The following is a 24,044-nucleotide window of genomic DNA, read 5'->3' on the forward strand; positions in this document are numbered from 1 at the left end:
AGCTGAATCCCTTTAAAATAAGGCAAGTGCATGCCTGCAGCACTTTCAACCTCTGACTAACATGAAAGATCAGAAAACAAGGAGTAGTTATAAAAGGTCAATAGATAGCAGGTTTATTGGAAGAGATGAATTTACTAAAGTAAGCAAAAAAATACAAATAGGGTAGCAGAGGGTTTAATGTTTGAAACTGAGAGTTTGGAGGCCATGCAGAACCATTATGTGGAATTTGTTTCTCTCCCAAATGTTCTCTCTAGGTACTATACTTATGTTTGGATCTTTATTTTTTTATTTAAATATGCACATACATACACATCTATAACCACCACCTCACCTCATTACTTGCAGCCATTTTAACCACAAAAGGTAGTATTTCTCCCATCTTGTTGTAAGCACATACACTGCCCCAAATTTTCCCCTTACACGAAAGCTCCATCAAAAATCACCTCATCTTACAGTGTTTGGCAAAAACAGTTCCTGCACCAACATCTTTCTGCTGCTTTTCTGAGTCCCTTTGTAAAACTGCAAAACAATTTTTTCAAGTCCATTTTAATCCCTCATTCCATTTGTATGCACTATCAACTAAATATCAGAACTTTACAGCCAATTTTGCATGTAAAGTTAAATACACAAAATCACTACTCTCAAATTGTTCATTACTCCTTTCTGGTCTGGCAGCCTGTCTGGATACACTACATATTTCTGCCATTGACTGCAGTATCCTCTTTTATCCACTCCATCTCCTCTACACCATGAGCAATCCAAGAGCAAAAGTATAGATCACTTGTTTTTATATATATGCAAATTAGAGACTCAAGATATTTTGCAAATAAAAATGAAATTCCACCTTGAACCAGGATGAAATTACAATGTAAAGAAGACACTTTGTATACCCATTCCTCTCACCCCACCACCACATGTCAACTAAATACACAGGACCTTGCTGAGTAATTCATAAGGATAAAAAACGATCTCACCTACCTTCCTATTTGGTGCTTCTTATTTCATTTACTGATAGCACTGCTTTGTAATGTTTATGTCATAATGGCAGCCTTCTGAGGGCTATGTTCTACCGTGATGTCATCCATCACTGCCGATTACAAATACTATGGCTGTAGCATTACCAAGAAGGATGTTGCTTCAGAATGTCTCCTATGGCCCCAAGAATCCCAAGTTGCAGGTGAAGCATCATATCATTAAATATTGGGCCCAAGGAACCTACAAATATCTAGAAAATTCTGCATGAGTATAGATCAAGTGAACCCTTAAGGAAATATTTATTCTAAAGGGTCACTCTAAAGAAATATCAAATCTATTTGAGAATTCCTAACTGAGAAAAGTAGTTTAACTATATAGAAATGTCAATTGTAGCAAAAACTCTATAATTTAAAAGGGGTATCTATTTCCCTATTCTTTCTGAACATACAGCCAGACTACATTTCTCAGCCTTCCTTGCAATTAGGCATCGCCATGTGCTGAATTTCAGCCAATGAAAGGAAAGAAGAATGTCATAGGGGTTACTTCTGAAACTGTACCCCAAAGAGTTAAAGAAACCAGTAACTAACAGAAATTCTTGAGTTTGCTGGATGGTAGATGAGAAAAGAAACAAGTTGCTGAAACACTGAAGCTCCCTCTGCTTACGAGTTAAAAGAACTGGCAGAAATCGACTGGAACCAATATGGGCAAAGGGAGTTCACACAGAATGAACTTGCTGAGGTCACAACCTGAGTTTCCACTGCATGTTGCATAGTAACTCCCCACAAATTTGCACATGGGACTCATGAGGAGGCATGAAGAGATAACTGTATATGCCCAGTGACTTTCTAGACCTCCCCTTTTCTTCCACAAATCACTACTAATCCCAAAATCCACCCACTAAACCTTTTCTTTTTTTTTATGTTTTAAAAATTTGTCCATAGTTATTGGGGTATAGGTGGTGTTTGGTTACATAAGTTCTTTAGCAGTGATTTGTGAGATTTGGTGCACTCATCACCCAAGCAGTATACACTGAACCCTATTTGCAGTCTTTTATCCCTCGCCCCCCTCCCATCCTTCCCCTCAAGTACCCAAACTCCATTGTGTCATTCATATGCCTTTGCATCCTCATAGCTTAGTTCCCACATATTAGTGAGAACACATGATGTTTGGTTTTCCATTCCTGAGTTACTTCACTTAGAATAATAGTCTCCAATCTCATCCAGGTCACTGCAAATGCCGCGAATTCCTTTGTATGTCTGAGTAGTATTCCATCGTATAACTATACCACAGTTTCTTCATTTACTCATTGATTGATGGGCATTTGGGTTGGTTCCATTATTTTGCAATTGCAAATTGTGCTGCTATAAACATGAATGTGCAAGTATCTTTTTCGTGTAATTACTTCTTTTCCTCTTGGGAGATACCCAGTAGTGGGATTGCTGGATCAAACAGTAATTCTATTTTTAGTTCTTTAAGGAATCTCCACACTGTTTTCCATAGCAGCTGTACTAGTTTACATTCCCACCAACAGTATAGAAGTGTTGCCTGTTCACCACATCCACGCCAACATCTACTGGTTTTTTGTTTTGTTTTGTTTTTTGATTATGGCCATTCTTGGAGGAGTAAGGTGTTATCGCATTACGGTTTTGATTTGCATTTCCCTGGTCATTAGTGATGTTGAGCATTTTTTCATATGTTTGCTGGCCATTTGAATACTTTCTTTTCAGAATTGTCTATTCATGTCCTTAGCCCACTTTTTAATGGAATTGTTTTTTTCTTACTGATTTGAGTTTCTTGTAGTTTCTGGATATTAGTCCTTTGCCAGATGTATGGATTGTGAAGATTTTCTCCCACTCTGTGGATTGTCTGTTTGCTCTGCTGACTGTCCTTTTGCTATGCAAAAGCTCTTTAGTTTAATTAAGTCTAAACTATTTATCTTTGTTTTTATTGCATTTGCTTTTGGGTTCTTGGTCATGAAATCCTTGCCTAAGCCAATGTCTAGAAGGGTTTTTCCAATGTAATCTTCTAGAATTTTTAGAGTTTCAGGTTTTAGATTTAAGTCTTTAATCCATCTTTAGTTGATTTTTATATAAGGTGAGAGATGAAGATCCAGTTTCATTCTCCTACATGTGGCTAGCATTATTTGTTGAAAAGGGTGTCCTTTCCCCACTTTATGTTTTTGTTTGTTTTGTTGAAGTTCAGTTGGCTGTAAGTATTTGGGTTTACTTCTGGGTTCTCTATTCTGTTCCGTTGGTATATGTGCCAATTTGTATACCAGTACCATGCTGTTTTGGTGACTATGACCTTATAGTATAGTTTAAAATCATGTAGTGTGATGCCTCCAGATTTGTTCTTTTTGGTTAGTCTTACTTTGGCTATGCAGACTCTTTTTTGGTTTCATGTGAATTTTAGAATTATTTTTTCTAATTCTGTGAAGAATGATGGTGGTATTTTGATGCGGATTGTGCTGAATTTGTAGATTGCTTTTGGCAGTATGGTCATTTTACAATAGTAATTCTACCCATCCCTGAGCATGGGATGAGTTTCCATTTGTTTGTGTCTATGGTTTCTTTCAGCAGTGTTTTTTAGTTTTCCTTATAGAGGTCTTTTTCCTCCTTGGTTAGATATATTTGTAAGTACTTTTTTTGGCAGCTATTGTAAAAAAGGCTGAATTCCTGATTTGATTCTCTGCTCGGTTGCCCTTGGTATATGGAAGAGCTACTGATTTGTGTACATTAATCTTGTATCCAGAAACTTTGCTGAATTCTTTTATCAGTTCTAGGAGCTTTCTGTAGGAATCCTTAGGGTTTTTAAGGTAAATTATCATATCATCAGCAAACAGTGATAGCTTGACTTCCTCTTTACCAATTTGGATGCCCTTTATTTCTTTCTCTTATCTGATTGTTCTGGCTAGGGCTCGCAATACTGTGTTGAAGAGGAGTGGTGAGAGTGGGCATCCTTGTTTTGTTCCAGTTCTCAGTGGAAATGCTTTCAACTTTTCGCTATTCAGTATTATGTTGGCTGTGGGTTTGTCACAGATGGCTTTTATTACATTGAGGTATGTCCTGTGTATGCCAATTTTGCTGAGAGTTTTAATCATAAAGGGATGCTAGATTTTGTTGAATGCTTTTTCTTCATCTATTGAGATGATCATGTGATTTTCGTTTTTAATTTTGATTATGTAGTATCTCCCATTTATTGACTTGAATATGTTATACCATCCCTGCATCCCTGGTATGAAACCCACTTGATCATTGTGGATTATCTTTTTGATATGTTGTTGAATTTGGTTAGATTTTGTTAAGGATTTTAGCATCGATGTTCATCAAGGACATCGGTTTGTAGTTTTCTTTTTTGGTTGTATCCTTTCCTGATTTCGGTATTAGGGTGATGCTGGCTTCATAGAATGAAATAGGGAGGGATCCTTCTTTCTCTATCTTGTGGATTCGTGTCAAAACAATTGATACCAATTTTTCTTTGAATATCTGGTAGAATTCTGCTCTGAATCCATCCAGTCCTGGATTGTTTTTGTTGGTAATTTGTTAATTACCGTTTCAGTCTCACTGCTTGTTGTTGTTCTGTTCGGGGTATCTAATTCTTCCTGATTTAAGCTAGGAAGGTAGTATTTTTCCAGGAATTTATCCATTTCTTCTAGGGTTTTCCAGCTTATGTTCATAAAGGTGTTCATAGTACCCTTGGATGATCTTTTGTATTTCAGTAGTGCCAGTTGTAATATCTCCTGTTTCATTTCTTAATGAGGTTATTTGGATTTTCTCTCTTCTTGTCTTTGTGAATCTTGCTAATGGTCTAATAATTTTATTTATCTTTTCAAAGAACCAGCTTTTCGTTTCCCTTATCTTTTGTATTGGGTTTTGTTTGTTTCTTTGTTTTAATTTCATTTAGTCCTGCTGTGATCTTGGTTATTTCCTTTCTTCTGCTGGGTTTGGGTTAGGTTTTTTCTTGTTTCTGTAATTCCTTGAGGTGTGACCTTAGAATGTCAGTTTGTGCTCTTTCAGTCTTTCTGAAGATATAGGCGCTTAGGGCTATGAACTTTCCTCTTAGCACCACCTTTGCTGTGTCTCAGAGGTTTTGATAGATTGTGTCATTATTGTCATTCACTTTGAATAATTTTTTAATTTCTGTCTTGATTTTGTTTTTGACCCAATGGTCACTCAGGAGCAGGTTATTTAATTTCCATGTATGTGCATGGTTTCAAAAGTTCCTTTGAAATTGATTTCCAGTTTTATTCCAATGTGGTCTGAGAGAGTGCTTGATATAATTTCAATTTTCTTAAATTTATTAAGGATCTTTTTATTGCCTGTCATATGGTCTATCTTGGAGAAAGCTCCATGGGTTGTTGAATAGAATGTGTCCTCTGTGGTTGTTGGATGAAATGTTCTGCATATATCTGTTAAGTTCATTTTTTCCAAGGTAGAGTTTAAAGCCATTGTTTCTTTGTTGACTTTCTGTCTTGATGAACTGTCTATTGCTGTCAGTGGAGTATTGAAGTCCCCCACTATTATTGTGTTGCTGCCTATCTCATTTCTTAGCTCTATTAGTAATTGTTTTATAAATTTGGGAACTCCAGTGTTAGGTGCATATATATTTAAGACTGTGACATTTTCCTGTTGGACAAGGCCTTTTACAATAATATAGTGTCCCTCTTTGTCTCTTTTAACTGCTGTTGCTTTATGTTTAAGATTGTTATATTTTCCTGTTGGACAAGGCCTTTTACCATAATATAATGTCCCTCTTTATCTCTTTTAACTGCTGTTGCTTTAAAGTTTGTTTTGTCTGATATAAGAATAGCTACACCTGCTTGCTTTTGGTGTGTCCGTTTGCATGAAATGCCTTTTTCCACCCCTTTAAGTTTATGTGAGTCCTTATGTGTTAGGTGAGTCTCCTGAAGCAGCAGATATTTGCTTGGTGAGTCTCCCGAAGGCAGCAGATATTTGCAGATTATCCATTCTGCAATTCCATATCTTTTAAGTGGAGCATTTAGGCCATTTCCATTAAATGTTAGTATTGAGATGTGAGGTACCGTTGCATTCATCATGCTGTTTTTTGCCTGTGTACCTTGTTTTTTCTGTTTTTGCTTTTTAACTTGCATTTTTGTTTTATAGGTTCTGTGTGATTTATGCTTTAAAGAGGTTCTGTTTTGCTGTGTTTTCAGGATTCGTTTCAAGATTTAGAGCTCCTTTTAGGAGTTCTTTTTTTTTTTTTTTTCACCTGAGAGAACTGATCTGTTTATTAATAACTTTTAGGATGTCAACATTTCATATTTGAACAGAGAAATCTAACATTACTTGACAGAAAACAGGAGTGGTCATAGGAATGAAAAATTCACTTACCTTTAGGAACCAAGTTATTATTATAAATGAGTGTCATGGACTGGATAAGAAAACAAGGACTGGTTGGACCAGAATTATAGGAGAATGCAGACACAAAGGTATTTAAATTTTAAAATTCTAAGAACAAAATATAACTATAGTAAAGAAATCTTTGGACTATTTTTGGCGTATGGATCATGGTTTGCAAACTCTTGATCTGTGACACAGATGTTAAAGGTGGGGTAATGAGGTTGTGTGTGCAGATCTCCAAATGCCAGAGCATCACGGGCAGCACTAACCTTCATGGTGCCCATAGGAGGGCTATAAGCCAGAAGCAAGTTCTCCATTCTGCCCTAGTCAGGCCTGACTATACCAAGGTTTATAACTGGAGATACAAGCCAAGTCATATCCCTGATAATCCACCAACATCCAGAGAAATATGGCATGAATTCATACAAATTATAGTAGTGGCTTGGTAGTGGCACATTCTTTCAGCATTTGTTCATCTGAAAAAGACTGTATCTTTCCTTCATATATGATGGTTTAGTTTCACTGGATAATAAATTCTTGGCCGATAATAGTTTTGTTTGAGGAGGCTGAAGATAGGACCCCAATCCCTTCTAGCTTGTAGGGTTTCTGCTGAGAAATCTCCTGTTAATCTGATAGGTTTTCTTTTATTGGTTACCTGGTGCTTCTGCCTCACAGCTCTTAAGGTTCTTCTCTTCCTCTTAACTTTAGAAAATCTGATGACAATGTGCTTAGGCAATGTTCTTTTTGAGATGTATTTCCTAGGTGTTCTTTGTACTTCTTGTATTTGGATGTCTAGGCCTCTAGCAAAGCCAGGGAAGTTTTCCTCGATTCTTCCCAAAATATGCTTTCCAAACTTTTAGGTATCTCTTTTTCCTCAGGAACTCTGGTTATTCTTAGTTTTGATCATTTAACATAATCCCAGACTTCTTGGAGACTTTGTTCATATTTTCTTATTCTTTTTTCTTTGTCTTTGTTGGATTGGGTTAATTCAAAGACCCTGTCTTTGAACTCTGAATTTCTTTCTTCTACTTGTTCAATTCTATTGCTGAGACTTTCCAAACATTTGGCATTTCTATAAGTGTGTCCAATGTTTCCTAAATTTTTTATTGTTTTTCTTTGTACTATCTATTTCCTTGAATATTTCTCCCTTCACTTCTTGTACCATTTTTGGATTTCCTTGCATTGGGCTTCATCTTTCTCTGGTGCCTCCCTGATTAGCTTAGTAACTAACCTCCTGAATTCTTTTCCAGATAAATCAGTGATTACTTCTTGGTTTGGATCCATTGCTGGTGAACTAGTGTGAGTTTTTTGGAGGTATTGAAGAGCCTTTTTTTCTCATATTACCAGAGTTGGTCTTCTGGTTCCTTCTCATTTGGGTAGGCTCTGTCAGAGGGAAGGTCTAGGGCTGAAGGCTGTTGTTCAGATTCTTTTGCCCCATGGGTTTTTCCCTTGATGTAGGACTCTCCCTCTTTTCCTGTGGATGTGGCTTCCTGTGAGCCAAACTGCAGTGATTGTTGTCTCTCTTCTGGGTCTAGCCACCCAGCAAGTCTACTGGCTCTGGGCTGATACTGGAGGTTGTCTGAACAGAGTCCTGTGATGTGAACAATCTATGGGTCTCTCAGCCATCAGTACCAGCACCTGTTCTGGTGGAGGTGGCAGGGGGTGAAAAGGACTCTATTATGGTTCTTAGCTTTGGTGGTTTAGTGCTCCATTTTTGTGCTGGTTGGCCTCCTGCTGGGAGGTGGCAGTTTCCAGAGAGCATCAGCTGTGGTAGTATGGAGGGGAATCGGCAGTGGAGTGGGGCCCTAGAACTACCAGATTATATGCCCTTTATGTTCCACTACCAAGGTGGGTAGAGAAGGACCATCACATGGGGGCAGAGCTAGGTATGTCTAAGCTCAGACTCTCCTTGGGCAGGTCTTGCTGCAGCTGCTGTGAGGGTTGGGGATGAGATTCCCGGGTCAATGGAGTTGTGTACCTAGGAGGATTATGGCTGCCTCTGCTAAGTCATGCAGGTTGTCAGAGAAGTGGGGGAAAGCCCCAGCAGTCACAGGCTTCACCCAGCTCCCAAACAAACCAAGGGCCGGTCTCACTCCCATCATGCCCCCCACTAACACCCCCAAGTCTGATTCCAGGTGATGGGCAAGCTGGGCTTAAGAACTTGCTCCAGGCTACCCACCTCCCAGCTGTGAAAGAAAAGGGCTTGTTTCTTCCCCTGCCCGTGGAGTCTGCACATCGGATTCATGCCCCCGGCCTCACCTTCTGGCGAGGAGGCTTCTCACCCAATTCAAATTGTTACAAAGTTCAGCTGGAGATTGCCTTCTCCTTGTGGTATTTTCTGCCTCTCCTCTGGCCACCCTCCTGATGGATCCCTGTGGTGCCAGGCAGGAATGGCCTGGTTAGGGACCCAGTGAGCTCCCAGGGCCTTTCCTCCTGCTTCCTCTACCCCTGTATTTCGCTCAATTAATTTGACTCAGCTCCAGGTAAGGTCAGAAACTTCTCTAGCAAAGAGACCTTCAGTTTCCCCAGTTGGAGTGTGTGTTCGGGAGAGGAGGATCTCCCTTTCCCACTTCCACAGTTGGGACACTCACTTACTTTCCTTTTTCTTTCTCATTTATCGCTAGCCATCTAGTCAGTGGGGGCTAAGCATGAAGGGACAGTGGACTGCAGGAAGAGGACACAGAGCAGATAATATCTGGGAAAGCTAGCTCTTATCTAGAAACATCTCTTCCTTTTTATTTGTTTTTCAAAAGGACTACCATCAAATTGTCAGAAAAATATATTTTAAGCGTATTAAATGTTTTAAAGCTATAGGAAATGAGAACGTATACAGTTGAAGTTTCATGACAAATTTTCTGAAGACATGATATATCAATGCAGGGATTGCTGATTGTGCTGATTGCACAGTAGTTTTTTTATTAAAATATTTGTAAAAACTAAAACTAGAAAGCCTTTCTGATGCCTGAAAACACATTCGTTATGACTAAAATATTCCTTTAACTGACTGGAAATTAAAGTGCTACTCACTTGGGAAAAAAAATAACAACCGAAAAAGAAGTCATTCACTCAAGAAGCACTTACACTAACTCATACTTTTGAAAAGCATCTGGTAAAGCTCTATAGGAGATCCAAAAATATATAATGAAAAGTAATAAGTGATAAGTGACACAGCCAAAAACATCATGGCATAGTGTGAACCTCACAGTAAGACCAGTTTCCCTAGTTTATGTCAGTATTGGGTGGGCTTGAGATTATTAATGTTTCATTTCTAATAATTACTGACAATCCACTGTGTGCTGGGCCTAGTGGTGGACTACACAAAAATACAAAAGTGAATTCCAAATTGTGATCTTCATAGATTAGGTTTTCTTTTCAGAGCATAGTACCCACCTACCTAAGAGAAACTATTTCTGAATCAGTCTACTTTACACAGTGAACAAATAAATGTCAATAGACCTTAATAATAACAGAAGCAGATTAAGTAGCATTATTGTTCTGAAGCATTTAGTGATATTTAATGACATTTGTATAAATAAATATCTTTAGACAAATTGTTCATTTTCTCTAAGATATCAGAAACACCTGATCTACTTATTAAGAACAGACACTTCCAGACCCTATCCTAGACCTGAGAAAATAAGAATATCTGATCTTTGGGCCTCGGACCTGCATTTAGGATACTCTTACACATGCTGAAATCGGAGACCACTTGGATAAATTTTCTTGAAATTCACTTTTTAAGCTATTATGTTATAATTACATGAAGCATATAAAGAGAGCTTTCAAGGTAAATTGAAGTGAAATCAATGCATCAGATGAAAAGATCTAAGTCGGCCGGGCGCGGTGGCTCACGCTTGTAATCCCAGCACATTGGGAGGCTGAGGCGGGCGGATCATGAAGTCAGGAGATCCAGACCATCCTGGCTAACACGGTGAAATCACTTCTCTACTAAAAATACAAAAATAAATTAGCCGGGCGTGGTGACGGGCGCCTATAATCCCAGCTACTCGGGAGGCTGAGCCAGGAGAATGGCTTGGACCTGGGAGGCAGAGCTTGCAGTGAGCCCAGATCAGGCCACTGCACTCCAGCCTGGGCGACAGAGCGAGATTCCGTCTCAAAAAAAAAAAAAGAAAGAAAGAAAGAAAAGATCTAAGTCAATGATCACAATTAATTATCAAATTTATCAGCCTGGATTAAACCACTCCTTTCATAGCATTCCCCAAACACTGTGATAAATAGGACTTCTCTGGCCACACTAATAAACATTAGTTCAGACTCTATGTTAATAAAGTAGAAGGTAAAGAAATGGAATAGAGCTTAGTTTACTAGAACTCCTTTCAGAGACAGCAATAGGGAAAATGCTGTTTTTGTTTCTCTACCTACAACATGCTGTTTCACACTGAGAATAGGCAACTTCTGAGGAGCCCTGCATAAAGCATCCATCTTGAGCATTTGTATAAATTAATGGAATATTTTTACTCCAGAAACCTGAACTGCAAGACAAATGCAACTTAAATTATTTTCTACTTTTAAAGAGTACAGAATCCCATTTATATAAGAAGCAAAGGATTCCATGTCCTAAAGAAAATAACTTTAATAAATAAATTTTCTCATGTTAGAATTAAATATTATTGGATATAAGAAAACAAGAACCACACGACATAATTTTTTAATGTCACTCTCATAACAATTTCTTGCTATGTTCATTGCCTCGTGAGAAGTTGTTGTTTTTTTTTTTTTTTTTTGAGACAGAGTCTCGCTCTGTCACCCGAGCTGGAGTGCAGTGGCCGGATCTCAGCTCACTGCAAGCTCCGCCTCCCAGGTTTACGCCGTTCTCCTGCCTCAGCCTCCCGAGTAGCTGGGACTACAGACGCCCGCCACCTCGCCCGGCTAGTTTTTTTTTGTATTTTTGAGTAGAGGCGGGGTTTCACCGTGTTAGCCAGGATGGTCTCGATCTCCTGACCTCGTGATCCGCCCGTCTCGGCCTCCCAAAGTGCTGGGATTACAGGCTTGAGCCACCGCGCCCGGCCTGAGAAGTTTTGAAATCTTTTTTTTTTTTTTTTTTTTTTTTGAGATGGAGTCTCTCTCTGTCGCCCAGGCTAGAGTACAGTGGTGCATCTCGGCACGCTGCAAGCTCCGCCTCTGGGGCTCATGCAGTTCTCCTGCCTCAGCCTCCCCAGCAGGTGGGACTAATTTTTTTGTATTTTAGTAGAGACGGGGTTTCACCGTGTTAGCCAGGATGGTCTCCATCTCCTGACCTCGTGATCTGCCCGCTTTGGCCTCCCAAAGTGCTGGGATTACTTTACAGGCGTGAGCCACCGCAACCGGCCCTGAGAAGTTGTTAAATCTTAACAACAGTCTTAGGTGTTAGTCTAAATAAAGGAATTTTATTGTACTTAGCATCTAGAACTTTCAGTATATCAGAGATTATTTATGGTTAGATAGGGACTACCAAGAATTTAAATTTAAATAATTCATATTTATATCTTTACAATGTATTATAGAGCAGTTTCACCTGAAAACCTCATAAAAACTTGGAAACTATTGGGGATGCTCCAATACATAGCATAGATCTGAACATGAGGTAAGCCCTCAATAAGTGTTAGTGGAAATATTCAATGAATGAACGGGCCTCTGTGTAGTTGACGCCCAGGAATAACATACAGGCTTCAGAGTCTTACCTGTTAATTCATGCCATTGAATAGACTACATGAATATGACACAGGGATGGATTCTAGGTCAAGTGTAAGCTCAAAGGTAAAATGCCTCCTTATTGACAAGGATGCCTGACATTTTCACAAGATGAAAAAGGACAGCATTTTTGCTAACACCTGCCATCCCTAATATAGAGAAGCCTTTGTTTGCAGCACAATCTGTCCTGTTCTGGTTGTCAGTCTGGCAATTTCTAGTTCCTAAGAATAGGGAATAGAAGTTTTTTTTTTTTTTTAAGTAAAAAGAGTAAAATAAGTTTAAAAAGGAAACATAAATAAAATAGTTTACAAAAGGGGCTATGATAAAATAATTACCAAAATTGAAGAAAAACCTTTAGCCTGAAGTAAACCAAGGATAAGCAGTAAACAGATAACCTAAGACAGCTAGTATTTCTCAAAATTCTGCAAACTCTAAAAACTCTATCAGGGACACAAATCATCTGGGGATTTTGCAGAACTGCAGACTCTGATCCAGTAGGTCCACCTGAGCCCCAAGAGCCTACATTTCTAACAAGCCCCCAGGTGATGCTTAGGCTGATCTGCTGGTCAGAATGGCAGAGACCCAATCTGTTTGGCTTACTGCTTTGAATCCAGATATGACTTTGTCATCCCTGCATCAGCAGTGACAATCCTGGTGGAAGAATCATCTATAGAAGATTTGTCTGAAACTGATAGAACACAGACTGTAACTAAGATCACTGAGCCATTTTCTGGAACTACCTCTGTATTAGATACCTCATATTATAAGGAAGTCATCTCTACAACTGAAACAAGTATCTTTGAACTACTGAAAGAAGAACCAGATGAGTTCATGATTTGAAAGCAGCAAAAGGGATATCATGTAGAATTGTGCCAATAGCCTAGCCAGCTAGCCTTAACATCTAAGAAGTTTTTTCAGCAAGCAAAAATCTTTAAAAATGAAAGAATCTGGGCATTTAAGGCAAGTATTACACTTAGTAAATGCAGATGCTTAGGACTACAGGTCATGCAGCAGATTTATGGAAACTTAAAAAAACAAACAGCAGTGTAAGAGTCCCCCTAGTATCACAAAGTTTGAGTTATCTAGCAATTACTCATCTTAATTTAAAATTTTTCATCCTAGCCTTCAGGGGTATGAAGACACAGCAATGTAGAAGCTCACTTCCTACAACATTTAATGATGCATATCTTCTAGTTAATTGTCGATATTTTAGTGAGAATTAAGGATACGAAGAGAATCAAATTAACATCTCAAAACATTACCATAGTACTAAAAGTTCTCCCAAAATGCTTGTTCTAAACAATTTTTTCATTAATATTTCACCAATGATTCTCTTCTATTAATAAATTTTCAACCCTCACCCATATAAGAATTAAAACAACTCAGTAATTATTTAACACCCACATGTTAAGATATATAAGAAATATGGTAGCATTCTTGGCAGATGTTGGATGCAAACTAAAGCAAAATGATAGTTCACAAATATGCATATTGTCAGAAAAAATGTTGTGTAAACATATAAATCAATTTAATCTTCTTTCTGTTAAAATTTATTTCCAGAATTTTTGTCCATGTTTTTCAGGTCTTAAACACTGAGTATCACACTCTTCTTACAATTCTTATTAGCAATTCAAGACATAAATCTTCATTATTTTCTGACATAGACTATTTAAATGGGTCTGTTTTTACCTTCCTGATTTTTCTTCAATAAGTCTTTTTGGCAAGCAACTGATTTACTGTGTGTAAGTGTGCTTGATATTCTAGTATAGACCTCTCAAATGAGGAGGATTAGAGTGAAATGAAAAGTCACTGTTTGTTTAAAGAATTACATAGCTCTAGTCACCAGAAACAGAATTATTCTACAGAAATTGATAATTATATTATATTTAAAAAGAAACAAAAACAATGCCAAATACCAAGTGAATGGCAGACATTGTGTTAGGGGGGTTTGCATAGGGATTTACACCATTAGATAAACTATAGACTAGAATAATCACAATAGTATGTTAAAACCCTGAAACAAATTATGACACAAAAATTTGTTATACAGTGAAGTGGACTTCAAAAACATGGGCTATAATAGTTCATCTTGCCTGAACAATCAAGTATTTGGGAAAATACTAAGTTAGAATAATGAACAATTTTTTTTTTTTTTTTTTTTTTTTGAGACGGAGTCTCGCTCTGTCGCCCAGGCTGGAGTGCAGTGGCCGGATCTCAGCTCACTGCAAGCTCCGCCTTCTGGGTTTTTAGGCCATTCTCCTGCCTCAGCCTCCCAAGTAGCTGGGACTACAGGCGCCCGCCACCTCGCCCGGCTAGTTTTTTGTATTTTTAGTAGAGACGGGGTTTCACCGTGTTAGCCAGGACGGTCTCGATCTCCTGACCTCGTGATCCTCCCATCTTGGCCTCCCAAAGTGCTGGGATTACAGGCTTGAGCCACTGCGCCCGGCCTAAATTTTTAATTTATGTTTAAGACCATACTTTAAAATAAATTCTCCATAAAGACTTTAATGTAAACGATAAAACTATACAAAAATTTAGAAGAAAATACACCTCTATATCTATCCAAATGAAGCAGAAAAATCTATCTAAACATTAAGAAAAGGCAAAAAGAAAAGACTGAGAGGTTTGACACCGTAGTTAAAATATTTTAACAAAGAAAATTAAACTAAAATTTAAAAATAAGTAACTAATTTCATTATTCATGGCCGTTAAAAGTTTACTATCCTTACTCTATAAAGTTTCTACAGGCCGGGTGGTGGCACACACCTGTAATCCTAGCACTTTGGGAGTCCAAGGTGGGCAGATCACAAGGTGAGGAGTTTGAGACCAGCCTGGCCAATATGGTGAAATCCCGTCTCTACTAAAAATACAAAAAATTAACTGGCCATGTTAGCAGGCATCTGTAATCCCAGCTATTTGGGAGACTAAGGCAGAAGAATCACTTGAACCCAGGATGTGGAGGTTTCAGTGAGCCAAGACCGTGCCATTGCACTCCAGCCTGGGTGACAGAGCAAGACTCCATCTTGAAAAAAAAAGTTTCTACAAAGAAAGTATTTTAAATGAGTAGTAGAAATAAACAGATAATTCATGAAATAGAAATTGCCAGTGAACATATGAAAAATATTCAATAGACATATTCAAAAACATGTTTAAAGCTATTATATACCATTTGTAACCATTTGACAATTTGCAGTGACTACTGTTCATATTCATAGTTGTCTAATTTTCCAACCTTTCTCAAAATTTCTCCAACCTTTCTGGAAGGCCAGAAGTCAATCAGGCAATACATGTAGCAAATATTTTTAAAAATTGAAGTTTTTAGCCTAGCTATTTTACACATTTTAGCTCTGATAATTTTCCCAAGAATCAGAGATCATGAAAGTGCCAACAGTTATTGAGCTCTGACTAGTGGTTGGGCACATTTGTATTTACATTTAGAATAACATTTGATCCTCATGATACCCTTAGGAGGAGAAATAATATTATTCTCATTTTAATAAGGCAACTGAGTCAGAAGAGCTATTCAGCATGCACCAAACTTCATAGTTAATATGTAGCAAAGAACGCTTTAAACCCAGACAGTCTTCCTCCAGAGACCATGCTCTTTTAATCACCACACTGTATGAGCTCTCATGTTTAAATACAAGAATGTTGGCAAACTCTTACACTCAAGAATGTGATTTTATACATTCATAAAGGAGAAACACTGAAAACAATCTACAATTGTAGTCACATATAATTAATTACACTTCTATATATCCATAGGAATCCATAGTTTGCATCTTTTTTCTAAGGAAGAATATTTAATCAAATGGAGGATATTTTCACACAACTCTTTAATAAAACCTACACAGTGGCATATATGCAATATATACATACATACACATACACATATGCACACAGAATGTTGGCTAGATTATAAATATCACAATATATTAATAGGCATATAATCTCTAGGAAGGACTGCAGGTGGTTTTGTTTCATTTTCTGTGCTTTTGTGCATTTCTAAATGCTCTGCAATCATTCAGAACATAAACTGTACACAGGAGAATATGAATGTTTGTCAACTCCTTTCACCAGAAAACTTGGAAGCCATGCTAGGTCTCTCTCTCTTCCTTACTTCCTATACCCCATAAAAAATATTAGCTAGTATTTTAAGTGTTTACTATGTGTCAAACACTAAGTATTTTATTTTTCATTCATAAAACATTTATTAGTCACCTACTATGTTCCAAGCACCATGAAAATGTTTTCAGACACTGTCGTGAATCAAGTGACACTATCTCTGCCTTCATGGAAATTAATCTACTAGGAAAGACAAATTTTAGACAAACAATCTCAATCACACAGGAAGAAATATCTAAATACAAACTGTGGTGGGTGTTTCAAAGAAAAAACAAAAGATTATAATTGCAGATGTCACACAAATTTAAAACCAAGAAATTGTCTCTGAGAGAGTGAGATTTAAGCTAAAATACTGAAAAATGTGGAGAGATGAGGAAACAACATCTCCAAATATCTGAGGCTAGATTTTTCAAGGATATGAACAGACATAGTATCAGCTGAAAAGTAAGATGAAACTGGAAAGGTAGGCAGGAGACAAATTATATGGTGCTTGTTAACCATCCTGAATCTTAACTGTTTGGAAGCCATTAAAAGTTTTAATTATTTTATCCTCAAAATAATCTTAGTACTGAAAGTACTGGCAAAGCTGAAAAGCAACATTATTTTATAAACTCCAACTATACTTCTTTTCAAGGACTTTAGAGAAATAGATTGATAGTCCCCTTCATGTGGAGGAGACAGGCTCTGAGGCATAAACTGAACTAGAACAGTTACACAATTAAAAAATGTGCTCTACAATGGAAGGTAACAGGAATTTGTGGCTAGGGCTTAGAAATAGCAAGGTGAACAGAGCACCTTGGCAACTGGTTACAGTCCAGGAAGATGAGTGGCCAGTGAGATTCCTGGTGGTCAATGAATATTTTTCTAAGAAAGGGTGCCTAAGTATCCATTTACATTGTGCTATTTCAAAGCAAAATTTCTCTTTCCCTGAAGTTTGATTAAATGTGAGACACAAGGTCTTGAATATGCAATTCTTGAAAAAATAAATATAGAAAGCAAAGAAGAGACAGCTGAGATGAATAATTAGAGAATGAATATGAGTCAGAGTCTTTATTCTCAAATATTCTAAATCGTGTTGACCCTAGGAAGGCATGATAGGCGTACAGTGGGTGGATATTTAGAGTAGTCACATTTCACAGATAACCAAAGTGAAACTCAGAAAGGTCACTGGCCCCAGATAATGATGCTAGTAACTAACAAAGCTCAGTTCCAGAGACCTGAGTGGCTCCAAAATTCAAGTCCAAATCACATTGCTTTGTGTGAACTGTTGAATAATGAATCATTCTAACTCTTTATCTTAACCTCCTCCTTTATTTATTCCCATTGCCACTGCCTTGGTTTAGCCTAACAGCTGTCTTATAGCTGATCATCTCACCCCTAGTCTTGCATCTTGCTGGTTAATTATGCCCCTCAGCACCCATCTCTAAAGCTTTTGGCTCATTGCCTGCTCACCCTGTGTCCCACATACCTTGCCACAGTTATGTAGAATAAGCACAAAAACCAGTCAGAGGAAAGAGGACATGACAAGGTGTTTTGGAAGGGTTCTGGGGAATAAGCTTCAGTCTGAAGACATTTAGGTCCAGAAGCTGCTACAGCCAGCCATCTTGGGATGACAAAGAAGGAGTTTGCTTGCAAGTAAAGTGAACACTGAGGAAATTTGAGACAAGAAGTACAAATATAAAATAATAAAAGAATTGACATTAATCATACCATGTATTAATAGCTAGCCTAAAGAGTCTGCTTATTTACCTGAGGTAATGCATTTTCTATTCTACTTAAACAAGTTTGGGTGAAGTTTTCCATTGTATGAAACCAAAGCATCTTAATAACTAAGAACCCAAGTTACTTCAAGTCCCTGTGTTTTGGTTTATTTTTGGAGTGGGGAGGTGGTGAGGGAGAGAAAGGGTCTTGCTATGTTGCCCAGACTGGCATCAAACTAGTGACCTCAAGCAACCCTCCTGCTGCAGCCTCCCAAAGTGCTGAGATTACAGTGCCTGCTGTACTCCCAGGGCCACAGTCTTATGTGGTAAATATCATCTTTCATATTCATCTCATGTGCCATTAAGACAGCCAAGTATAAAGGGGTCCCTGGAGAAACTCCAACTGGCCCGCACACTGGGAGAATGGGTTGGAGCTATGGAAGTTCACACCATTTTTAGGGGGAGGACCCTGGTCCCTCCTGTTCCTGTGTGGAAACCTAGGACTCAATCTGGGAGATGGGAGCCTGTTAATAGGAACTCCTCTCACTTTGCTGAGTTTTCTCCTTTTCACCTGATAAATTTCATTTTTCTCACCCTTCTATGTGTCCTTGAGCCTAATATTTCCTGGTCCTGTGACAAGAACCTGGTCTTTAGTTTAACTAAAAAGAAAGACTTACAACATTTTTGACACCCAATGTGGGGCTTGAGAAAGAGTGAGCGAGATACAAACCAAAGAATCATTTTCTCTTTTGTTGCCAAGCCTTTTTTCCTCAGACTTTTTCTGAGGGTAGAAGAAACTGTGCCCACACCTCCATGGCTCCCAGGTGTTAGGAATGTCAGCCTTGGTCCAACCCAGCCTTTCCATGGTCTTTCCTTCCTTTTTCAGGACAGACGGGTAAACAGTGTTTCCCCAACCACCCTCCCTTCCCTGATGTGGCTGGGATGCATGGCTGGCTGGCATTCTCCATCCCATGTCCATGGAGTCTCCCCCTCCTCTCCCCCAGAAGTCCATCTCTGTTCCACAGCAATGAAATGTCTCTCCTTGGTGGAGAAACATTAGCATAGGAATAAGAGTTTCTTGCCTCAAGCATCCTTTTCTCCTCTTCACCCTGTCAGCAGTGTACTTTTAAATAAGGTGGTTTTTTTGTGTTTGTTTTTCCTTTTGGAAGATGTTTTACTGAGCTGGGAATGATGGAAATCACTGTTTATATTTTCTGTAGAGTTTTAATTGTGAGAAAGGATTTGCGAGGTTAGTCTTAAGCTGTAGCCAATCTGGTGTGCTTTGTGCATCTTTCTTTATGGTCTATTGCAAACTTTGCTGCAGGCCTCCATCTTCTTGTCCTTGAGGGCGTTGCCTGTAACCCCATGGCAAGTCTTTGATTAGCCTCCACTTGGCCCAGATTCACCTTGGCTTGGGAATGATTCCCTTCTGGTTTGATATCTGCATGATCTTTTGCTATTTGTTGATTCCCCTCCCCTCAATGAACCACCTTGGATTTTCCTTTCTCTTAGCCTTTAGTAAAGTTTGAAAGCCAGAAATATTGGCCACTTGGTACAGCTAAAGTCCAATAATAAGGGAGTTAAAATGATTTTCTTAAGGAGTGTTCAGCTTAATTAAAAGTAAATATCCAAGTTACAGGTATATTTAAAAGGCCTTTATGTTTTTTTCTCTTCTGGGATCTTGTTTTGCTGGAAAAAAAAATTTTCTCGGCCGGGCGCGGTGGCTCAAGCCTGTAATCCCAGCACTTTGGGAGGCCGAGACGGGCGGATCACGAGGTCAGGAGATCGAGACCATCCTGGCTAATATGGTGAAACCCTGTCTCTACTAAAAAAATACAAAAAACTAGCCGGGCGAGGTGGTGGGCGCCTGTAGTCCCAGCTACTCGGGAGGCTGAGGCAGGAGAATGGCGTAAACCCGGGAGGCGGAGCTTGCAGTGAGCTGAGATCCAGCCACTGCACTCCAGCCTGGGCGACAAAGCGAGACTCCGTCTCAAAAAAAAAAAAAAAAAAAAAAAAAAAAAAAAAAATTTTCTCAGTAACCTGAATTATTTTTCTCAGTTTTTGCCTTACCTCTTTTAATGCTTGCATGAGACAGGAGAGACCTCTCTTTTCCTCATGGGACCCCAGGAATTAAAAGTGGATAGATCCGGCCAGGCGCGGTGGCTCAAGCCTGTAATCCCAGCACTTTGGGAGGCCGAGACGGGCGGATCACGAGGTCAGGAGATCGAGACCATCCTGGCTAACACGGTGAAACCTCGTCTCTACTAAAAAATAAAAAAAACTAGCCGGGCGAAGTGGCGGGTGCCTGTAGTCCCAGCTACTCGGGAGGCTGAGGCAGGAGAATGGCGTGAACCCGAGAGGAGGAGCTTGCAGTGAGCTGAGATGCGGCCACTGCACTCCAGCCTGGGTGACAGAGCAAGACTCCATCTCAAAAAAAAAAGGATAGATCCTTCTCAAAATCTGTTTCTGGCCCCATCTATTCCTGTTTATTAGGCCTTATATTTTCCTAGCCGTCTCTTAAAGGGTTCCACCCGGAGGCCAATAATCCGATTAGGAGATTGGCAAATGAAAAATCTTATCACTGCTGGGTTTTCTTCTGCCTGTCTGTGTAGTTGTATATGTGTTGTGGGTATATTATCTATTAAAAAGAGCTCTAATTAAAGGAAGATGAGCCTAAAGGAAGATAAGCACTTGGATCAAACATTTTTTAAAGGAAAGATAAAAGCTGAGTTACGTTTAAATTCACATGACTTTATCCTCTGAGCCATAAAAACAGCCTTAAAGATTATTAATAAAAAGCAGATGTCATCAAAATATAAATAGGTGGACTAAATAATGCAGGTTAGGTACTAGGTTTGCTAAATGTTTCAAGGTTATAAACCAATTTTTGGTTTTTGAGAACTATTTGACTTCCCTGCTCCACAATCGGTAAGGCCTGGGACATATAGAACTAACCATGTTCTTATTTGTACTGGAAGGAGTCAAACCTTGGCTGCACCTAGCACATAATTAAAATAACTTACCAGGTTTTACATTAAAGTTAAAAATTGATAAAAATTTATCATTATAACATGTAATGAATATGCTGAAAATAGATTTACATTCAAGGTATGTAAGAATAATAAAATGTGTTTTTATTTAAAGATTATAAAAAGGCATAAAAATGTAAATTCTTGCCAAAGTTAGAGAATTATTTTAAATCAGATAAAGCATCAAAGTTCAAACAAATGGCGGAAGGATCATAAAAATTAATTTTGCAAAAATTCCACATACAAACATATTGACTAAATTCAAAAAGGTTGGTTTTTCTGTAAATAGAGCATTGAAATAAAAGCACAACAAAGTACTCCTAAGGCACTAATCTACTCTTTAGCAAAATTTGTAAAAAGTTATAAAAGTTTTCTGTTTCTTTAAAATTTCTGAGTCATCATTTTGACAAAATAATTTAGGGTAATCTGGAATTCTATTTCATAACATCAAGTGTTTTAAACCTGTAACATATTTAACAGGTTACCCAAAATCAAACTTCGGTTTCAAAATCATCTTTCCTGACACTTGGCTTTTTGGATTCTTCAGAAGGTCCCCTGGAGTATCCAGAAAAGAAGTGAATAGGATTATATGACATATTTAGGTACATGGGATTGCCAAAACAGTGTTCAATCTTCCTTTAGATTGTACTTTAGTGAATAATGCTAATATTGCTGTAAAATTGTATGGGATTTATAAAATTCTAAGTGTATGCTATAAATTATAATTAAGGTTGTTGTTATTATAAACCATGGAGATAGCCAAACTTCTTTGTCAATTGTGTTTCTAGCTGTAACTATCCTGGACATTTTTTTATTCACAGACAATTGTCATCATGTTCTAATCCTTTGCAAAAGATGGTTTATAATAAGTTATGGAACTTTGATAGGTGCACTCGAATACAGGTTTCTGATAACTTTGGAGATTGTAACATTGGAATAAAGGAAAAACATACAGAACTCATGAAGAGCTGAAATGTTCACAAATATCAAGCACAACAAGAGCTAACTGAATGAACTCAGCAGACTGAAATAACCTTTCTGACTTTTGCTTGAAATATTGCTGATCCTTGTTTTATTTTTCAAAATCAAGGAAACTTATTTTGAACTATTTATGGCCTTTAATAATTGAGTAAGATATACTCCTGTGAACAAAATCTGGAGCATGTTTATTTCTCTCTGCCTGGTTCCTCTAGAATTTGGAAACTGTGAGCATTCTTAACTTATGTCAATATAGTTGTTTGCATCAATGCAATAAGAATCCATTTTCTTTTGCAAGAGGACACAATTGGAGAAACTGGTTGTTTTACCAAGGCTTTGACTGGAAGGGTATGCTTCCCTTTAAGAAGTCAAGCTCAACTTGCAGAGCTGATAAAAGCCCCTTGGGGAAACCAGCCTCATACCTTTGTCGACACAGTCCCTGCACTGGCTTCATGACCTGTGTTTAGTAAAAAATGTCACTTTCTAACAGGTTCAGAAGCTCCAAGCTTATCATGAGACCTTACGGAAGGAGGATCACCCAATTCACAGGTATTTGAGGATACAAAACTATGGCTTAGCTTGGTTTTAAAAGGTCTCATCTGATATTCCTTGTGGAACAGAGTTCCATCAAAGCCAGTGTAAAGAGCCTGTATAAAAACAGTTATTCTTGCTACAGTTTATGCAAATAATCAGGCCAATTATAAGACTAAAATCTATTTTGCAAACAACTCAGTGCTATCATGATTCGTTGTTTTGTTTTTTGTTTAACAAAAATGAGGACTGGACAAAGATAAATTATGTTTTAAAACTTATCATACAACTGTCGTTAAATACTAGACTTCCACCTCCATACTTAAAATTATGCAGTGACTTTCCACCAACTTTAGAATGAAGTCCAAAATGTTTTTATATTTATCAGAGTCTCCACAATGGGAACCTTGCTTATCTATGCAGCCTTGTAATATGCTACTGTCATTTTGTGTTCTTAAATTCCAACTATATAGATCTCATTTTGATCATCCTTCGAGCATAAAACTATATCTTGAATCAGGATCACTGAACATGCTATGCTTTCCCTGAAACATTGATTAACTCACCTTTTAAAGTTCATCTAAATGACATTTCCTCATTTGTATCTTCCCTGGACCCTAAATCTACACAGGCCTATGTTCTTTCATCATATTACAGTACACTATACCTTGCTTTATGTAATATCCATAATTATTTAAATTGCATGTTGCATTACTTTTATCAGACTACCATAACAAAGTACCACAAACTGGTGGTTTACAGCAACAGATATTTATCTCCCATACAGTTCTGGTGTATATAACTCTGAAATCAGGTGTCATCAGGACCATGCTCTCTCTGGAGTTGGTAGGGGATAATTTTTTCTTGTGTGTCTTCTTAGCTTTTGAAGAATGAAGCTTTGGGCAATTCTTGATATTCCTTGGTTTGTAAACACATCATTCTACTCTCTGCCTCCTTGTCACATGAGGTTCCCCCTTATATCTCCATGCCAAGATGTCTCTTTATTTATAATCACACCAGTCATTGGATTAGGCACACCCTAATCTACTATGATCTTGTCACTCCTAAATTACATCTAAGAAGACCCCATTTCCAATTATGGGGTCTCACAATTCCTGAGGGTTAGGACTTCAGCATATTTTTGTGGGGAGGGCATAATTTAACCAATAACCTGCTTAATGTTTATCTTCCCTACCAGAGTGCATATCTGCTAATTAGGATGATCACATGGTTTACCATCAAAACCAGAACACTCTGAGACTGAAAGAAGACAATGTAATAATGACTCCAAAACAACAGCTATAAACCAAAATGTCCTAATTAAATAGAGCTATCTACACTCCATTTGAAGGGAAGAAATCAGATACTATTGTTCACTACTCAATTCTGAGAGCTTAAAACACAATAGATGCTCAATAACCATCAGTTAAGCAAATGAATAAAATGTACCAGTGAATGATGAATGATGTTTTCATTTATTAAACTGAATGTTCTTAGAAGAGAGATAATCTGCACTAGATGCTTAGAGATAAATATGAGTTTGCCAAGACAAGATCACTGGTGGCAAACTGTTGAAAGGGGAAGGGCAAAAACACAGAAGTATAAAAGCACTTATGGTGATCAATAATTTTGAAGAAAGCACAATGGGTCTGAGT

At 38.0% G+C, this 24,044-nt stretch overlaps 1 protein-coding gene and 1 long non-coding RNA gene across 2 annotated transcripts in view; both read left to right on the plus strand.

The window, feature by feature from the left end:
- LOC105477342 (submaxillary gland androgen regulated protein 3B) overlaps nucleotides 1-24,044 on the plus strand; it is a 50,969-nt gene that overhangs the window by 1,145 nt on the left and 25,780 nt on the right. The window lies entirely within an intron of this gene.
- Nucleotides 1,115-23,828, plus strand: LOC139362388 (uncharacterized). Its single transcript, XR_011621208.1, has 3 exons — nucleotides 1,115-1,177; nucleotides 22,349-22,407; nucleotides 23,588-23,828. It is a non-coding gene; the product is annotated as an uncharacterized lncRNA (long non-coding RNA).

The sequence above is a fragment of the Macaca nemestrina genome, chromosome 3 (genome assembly GCF_043159975.1).
Source record: "Macaca nemestrina isolate mMacNem1 chromosome 3, mMacNem.hap1, whole genome shotgun sequence".
Classification (NCBI taxonomy): domain Eukaryota; kingdom Metazoa; phylum Chordata; class Mammalia; order Primates; family Cercopithecidae; genus Macaca; species Macaca nemestrina.